At 49.5% G+C, this 5,749-nt stretch overlaps 1 protein-coding gene across 2 annotated transcripts in view; it reads right to left on the reverse strand.

Moving 5' to 3' along the window:
• Positions 1 to 2,865: 2,865 nt before the first annotated feature.
• SPP2 (secreted phosphoprotein 2) overlaps positions 2,866 to 5,749 on the reverse strand; it is a 22,481-nt gene continuing 19,597 nt past the window's right edge. For both annotated transcript variants that reach the window (XM_008690302.2, XM_008690301.2), the window contains exon 7: positions 2,866 to 2,970. The gene's annotated coding sequence lies outside the window, so the exon portion shown is untranslated. The remainder of the gene's footprint in view (positions 2,971 to 5,749) is intronic.

The raw sequence follows: 5,749 nt of genomic DNA on the forward strand, positions 1-5,749 counted from the left end.
AAGCCACACCGAGACGTTCCAGGATGGAAAATGAAAAAGAATGTTACATGTTGGCACTCTGGGCAATGTTTCATCCAGGCTGTGAAGGGACAAGAGAGGTAAGTGTGGTCCCTCCATAGAGGGGTGTGCGTGTTCCCAGGGGCCCACAAGAATGCAACGTCGTTATGCCTGTCCACACTGCTGATGATTCCCTGGCAAACAAGTCACCTCATTCAGACTGGCTCCGGTCACACCTGCCCCTGGAGGGAAGCCAGGACTGTTCTGCTGCCAGCCTCGGAGGGGCACAATGACATGTTTAAGGAGAGGTTTGTCACTGTTTGTCTTGTACTGGGACGTCTATAGAGGTGGGAGCTGGGCGAGGACAGGTGTGTGCTGATCAAAGGAAAGCTGCAAATCTCTTTGGTTAACAGGAAATCACTCACCTGAATTCTGGCCCGAAGGAACGAGAAACAGCGTCAGTGGAGTGTGCAGATCTTGGGGTCCTGCACACACAGTTTGTATTTTTGTAGTTTCCACCGTTGCCAACTGCGATGAGCCCATTCCCCCGCTAAGTGTGTCTCTCCCAGCTGGTCTGCTGACGCCCAGGGAACATCAGTGCTTGGAGAAGGCACGGGCTGAGCGAGAGCACGGTGCCTGTGCTCAATGAGGAGAAAGGCAGCAACCATCCCCATGCACACATTTACAGAACAAGTCAGACCGTTTCTCTGCCAGATACATGACCCAGCAGACTCCCATCCCAGCACCCATGAGTGTTGCTAAGCAGGGACTGACCATTTTAGGCCGAGGTCTGTTTCTTACTATTCTCTCCTTCCAGAAGACAGTGGAAGAAACGTGTTGGCAAAAATGTTCGGGGAAGGCAGATAACAGAAATATTTAACTTACTTAAATGTGGTTCATATACTGTTGTGACCACTAAAAAGGTCACACCTGCCCTCCATGGATGTTCCTTTGTTAGACCAGGGCGTAGGGAGATGGGGGGCGGAGGGAGGTGCCACGTACAGGCTATGTTGGGTTTCACAGCAATGATACCGGCACCAGGTAAGACAGCACAGCAGTGTAGAAAGAGACTACAGATCACTTTCACATATGAAAGGTGGTATTAACATCCTCAATGAAGCATCTGGCATCTGGCAGCATAGAATAATAAACCATGGCCATGTGGGGTCGTTCCAGGAATGCAAAGATGGTTCACTTGAGGCCAGATATTAACATGATTCACCATGTTTTGTTACCAAAGAAGAAAGACAAATTCCAAATCTCCAACTTTAAATTCCAAAAGGCAAAATTTCAAAAGATGTTTGAGAAAGCTCCATACACGTTTATATTCTAAACTCTTCGCGGTAGAGGGATGGAAACATCCTGAATAGGACTGAAAATATAAACACGGCTTACACCAGACGAGAAGGCGACATGATGCTTAAGCGTTCAACACTGAAACGCTCCTCGGAATGCTAGCAAAGTGAGGAATGAGGCAGGGTGCTTATCACCATACTGCTGTTGTCTAACCCCGTTGGAACAAACTCAAAGAAAATCAGAAAAAGAAAGAAGTGACACTGAAAAATGATGAGGGGGAGCAAAATTAATATTATTTGCAAAAATTATATGGTATACATTGGACACTCTGGAATAGCAACTGAAAAACCTATTAAAAACAATATGAAAATTGTTGAAGACAGGCCAAAAACCTAACATATATTAGTCAAGTTTATATTATAAGATAGAATGACAAAAGATCTCATTTATAATAATAAAAAGAAAATACCAATAAATATTTTTTTAAAAAAAATATATGTCAAACACACCTCTTATGCAAAAAAAATTTTTTTTAAATATGCCAAACACACCTCTTATGCAAAAAAAAACCCCTCTTACACTCTAGTAGGAGTAACATACCAAGACTTCGGTAAGGGGAAATGTATGGCTATTCTCACAGAATAAAACTCCAAAGTCGAAAGATGTCAAGTTTTCAAAACAAGCTGCAAATGTGGTATCACTGATTTAGAATACCGACTGAATTTTTTTTCATGACTTGACATGCGGATCTTAAAGTGGAAATAAAATAAGCATACGGGAATATTCAGGAAAGTTCTGAAAAATAGGGAAGGTGGGAGACAAGGCAGTTTCTAGCCTCAGCTGTAGGAAGCGGGGCGGTTTGCTAGGGGAGCAGGAGTAGGCAGTCACTTCTAAAGGAAGGTGCAAGTGACCGATAATGTCTTCAGTGCATCCTCCATCTGGGAAATAGTTCTCAGGGGCTTGTGACAGCTTCATGGAAAGCCAGGGGGAACTGATGGGGGCTTCAGTCTCGCTGGAAAGGGACTGCATCTGGATTTGCAGATTCTCACATCCTGTAATCCTCTCAGGGCTACTGCAGAAAGGCCTGGCGCCAGGAGCGTCCCCTAACTGTGGCGATTGCCAAGTGGCCTGGGAACACAGACCTCTGTCCGTGGGTCCCTTCCTGGCAATATTCACTTTGACAGAAAGCTGGCTTTGCTTTATTGACGCCCTGGACCGAGAAGTCTAGAGAAAAAGAATCCACAGGGATATTTTGGTGCTGGGGAGGGGACTGCCTTTCATCCCCAAATCACCAGGTGATTTTTTTTTTTTAATTAAAATAAGTCACAAAAGGAAAGACATTCTTGACACCAAGCTGCCTGGACTGATTTTCTTTTTAAGCATAAGGAATTTATAATCATTGCATATTGATCTAAAACACGATTTGACGGAAGTAGGCTAAGCGTGGCCACTTTGTGAGTTCTTAGCTCCTGAAATCCTTAGGTGCTACTAATCTCTTCATGTCTTTGCTTCTTATCTAAAAATTGGAGAGTTACGCCTTTTTATTTTTAAATCAGGCAATGGAAAAAGAAGAAGAGTAAAGCATTTATTAAGGACCGGAACCGATCAAAAGAAAAATCACACAATTCATGAAGTATCTTGCTTCACTGGCATTTCTATTCTTTCCGATGCATTTTGCTGTGAAAAGAGAGGAGAGGGGATTAGCCGCTGCGGCAGGCATTCCACCTTCTTGCTATGGAGACTCAGAGCCCAGCACTCCGGCGCGTACTCAAAGGAATTCCAAGTTGGCACTAGAGACTGGGGCAACTACACGAAGTGGCCAGCTCCTTGAACTAAGAGAAGAGATGAGAGATACCTGCAGGGGAAGGGGAAGTTGCCCCAGAAAGCAAACTCAAGTTTCAAAAAAGGAAAGGCCAGAGGGGCCCTGAGGCAAAGCTGCAGCCAGGAGGGATGGAGACATCCAAGCCAGTAAAGGGGTAGACAGGCCTCAGCGACAGCCAACCGAGGGTATGGGGCTGGAGGTGGGACTATTCATTCATTCATTTATTCATCCATTCATCTATCCAATAACAAGTATGCATTAAGTATTGGGGTTTACAAACATAAATAAGATGTAGCCTCAATCGAAGGAAGGAAGGAAGGAAGGAAGGAAGGAAGGAAGGAAGGAAGGAAGGAAAAAGAAAGAAAGAAAGAAAGAAAGAAAGAAAGAAAGAAAGAAAGAAAGAAAGGCACCAACCATAGAAAAGCCAGAAGGGACTAGAGTATGGTACGTAAATACAATTCCAGGCATACTCAAGTGTAGGAGACTCTGAGGACAGGGGTTCCAGGAGAAGACATATGAGTTGACCCTGAGGACAAGCTGGGGGCGGGGTGCACAGCAGCAGGGGCCTGGGAACGGAGGTCACGTGACGTGGAGGCAGAGAGAAGCAGGGGACGCAGACGCAGACTGCACCACTGCACAGAGGGCCCAGTTCCTCGTGTCCTGCACACTTGGGAGTTTAGACTGCACCCCTGCCCCCACCAGTGTTAACAGAATTCCAGTGACACGTGGAGGTGACCTGAGGGGAACAAGACGAGACCATCAGGAAGATGCCGGCCACACTGGGCTAGCGAAGGGACAGAGCCGGGAAACTCTTCAGAGGAAGACAGCAGAGTGCAGGGGCTGAGCGGATGAGGGCAGGGAGGACGTCCGGGAGGATTCTGTTTCAGATCTGGGTGACCAGGAAGACGAGTTGGTTACAGGAGGAAGACTAGTCCCGAGGGGAAGAATTCCGGTTTGAGCCCGTGGCAGCATATCCTGATGGAGACGTCTGGCATGCTGCTGGTTAAGGCACAGTACGGAAAGGGAGGGCAGAATGCTCCCCCCGACGGATGGGCATCTAAGTGCCAGGGGTGCCTGGGATCACCTGGGAACGAGAAGACAGTGAGTAGAGGAAGAGCCAAGGCTGGAGTCCCGGGGACCACCACCATTTGGGGAGCAGGAGGAAGAAGAGACATCCGTGCAGAACAGAGAGAGGACGTAGAGCCGGGAAAGAAGTACCGAACGAAGCCACAAAGTTCAGTGGGCAAAGGGAAGGCCTGGGCGCGGGAGGCACCAGGAGGCCGGTAGAGACCAGGGCAGAGCCAGTGGAGAGAGGTCCTGGGACGCAACAGTGCGGACAGCATTTCTTTCAAGCCAGGTGGAAAGGGGACACGAGAGAGTAAAGAGGACGTGGGGATGAATGAGGGGTGGGGACCACTGCTCAGTAGACCCTCAGTCTTTGCAGAAATTTGCCTGCTCGCTAACGTTCCTTTGTAAGCCCCAAATCCATACTCCCGGTGATTTGCAGTCATTCTAGGACACGCCCTGGGTGGAAAAGCTAGTGGCCCCGCATACATGTGGCCGGCCAAGGTCAAGCAAGGGGATGCTGGGTCTCCTGTTGTAGCTCCTGCTGTAAACAAGCGTCCTTCTTGCAGATTTACGGCCACGCTTCGGGCACTTTCGAGCTGTGGTTGGTGACTTTGCAGTTTCGGATGGCCGCCACGCACCGTGCCGAGCTGGTGTCTAGCCCTGCTGAGCACAGGAAGGCTGTGGCATGGCTCACGGAGAACACACGTGTGTTGGGGAGTGGGGCGCAGGCCTGAGCTGTCGCCGTTGACCGTGAGCTCAAGATGAATCAACAGTGGGTGTTAAATAAGGGGCCCTTTCAACGGAAACACAGATAAAACAAGGTCGCGCACTGACCGGTTGACGAAAGGTGACCAGAGGCTCACGGGAGCCTAACCCTGTGCTTCCCACAGGGACCGGCTCAGTGTTCGCGAAGTCACTGTTGGCAGCAACTTTGCGGATCGTGACTCCCTGATCCTGAGCGCGGACGGTCATTCGGGTGCGCAGTGAAGGGCCATCAGAGCGGCGTGTGAGCGGACACAGCCCCACGCGGCCGGCTTTCCACCCCCCGAGGAACAGCTGGTCTTTCCTATCTCAGACGGTGGGGGAGTGGCGGGGGAGGGTTCGACTCCCCCAGTAGGGGGGCAGCCATGGGAGATCATGACAACAAGCTGTCATGCGTGGGTCTGATACCCGAATATGGAAATCACTCAGCCGGCTCACTGAGGGGCCCACGTCGTGGGGTCGCTCCTCCCACCTAGCCGATGACAGGTAGGTGTGTGTTGAGGCTTCCAGGCAACTAGTCTTTGCCTTCCAGCCGGCAGCTGCCTACCTAGCTTCACCCAACACGTGACAGATGCAAATAATCCTGGGGCTTTCGGGGTGCGTGGGTGACTCAGCCCATCGAGCATCTGACTTCAGGTCATGATCTCGGGGTCCTAAATTGAACACCGTGTTGGGCTCTGTGCTCAGTGGGGAGTCTGCTTGTTCCCCTCCCGCTGCCCCTCCCCCCCCTCAAATAAATAAATAAAATTTTCAAAAAAATAATAATCCTTGGGCTTTTGTCCCCCCCCCCCCTCTTTTCCCATC

This window comes from Ursus maritimus, unplaced genomic scaffold (assembly GCF_017311325.1).
Source record: "Ursus maritimus isolate PB19 unplaced genomic scaffold, ASM1731132v1 scaffold_1, whole genome shotgun sequence".
Taxonomy (NCBI): Eukaryota; Metazoa; Chordata; class Mammalia; order Carnivora; family Ursidae; genus Ursus; species Ursus maritimus.